Here is a 589-nt window from a genome sequence, read left to right as displayed (position 1 = left end):
GTGTGGCCGAGGGTCACTTCCTCGCATGTAAATGGCTTTTTGTTGTGCTGCCGGCGTGGGGGGGGTACGGGGGACAGGAGGGAGCGTGTCTGCGCGCGGGGGAGCGCGAGCGCGTTTCCTCCCGCCGGCGCCGAGCACGAGTTGCCGGCTCCATTCGAGAGAAAAAGGAAGGAGGAAAAGTTGGGCTCCAACTCAAGTGCGAGCGGGCGATGGGCGCGCGGGCGCGGGGCGGCTGAGCAGCGGCGGCGGCGCGGGGGTTGAGCCGTGGTGGTGCGGACGCGCTCGTGCTCGGGAACTATCGGATTAAACTTGAATCGAGTGAAATTACACAAAGGAGCGCCGCGGAGGAGGCGGCCCGGGGACCCGGAGACCCTGAAACTCACCAGAGCCCCGTTCGCCCCCGGCCAACTCCGTGTCCGTGGATTCAGCCCCCTGGCCGCAGCTGCCGAGCCAACTCCGGAGCCCGCTCTGCGTTTTGTTTTCCCCTCGGCACTAGGCAGCGGAGGAGCCCGACCGACCCGGTAAGCGCGAGAGTTCGCCCTGCGCCCCCGGGAGGGGCGGCGGCGGCGGCGGCAGGAAATCGCTCCGG

At 68.8% G+C, this 589-nt stretch overlaps 1 protein-coding gene across 1 annotated transcript in view; it reads left to right on the top strand.

Annotated features, from left to right (window-relative positions):
• The first annotated feature begins 205 nt into the window (after positions 1–205).
• Positions 206–589, top strand: part of CHD7 (chromodomain helicase DNA binding protein 7) — a 189,976-nt gene continuing 189,592 nt past the window's right edge. Inside the window, exon 1 of the mRNA XM_011931946.1 lies at positions 206–521. The gene's annotated coding sequence lies outside the window, so the exon portion shown is untranslated. The remainder of the gene's footprint in view (positions 522–589) is intronic.

This window comes from Colobus angolensis, unplaced genomic scaffold (assembly GCF_000951035.1).
Source record: "Colobus angolensis palliatus isolate OR3802 unplaced genomic scaffold, Cang.pa_1.0 Scaffold92, whole genome shotgun sequence".
NCBI classification, from domain to species: Eukaryota; Metazoa; Chordata; class Mammalia; order Primates; family Cercopithecidae; genus Colobus; species Colobus angolensis.
Note: the sequence above shows the minus strand (reverse complement) of the source record. Positions and strands in the feature narration are given on the sequence as shown.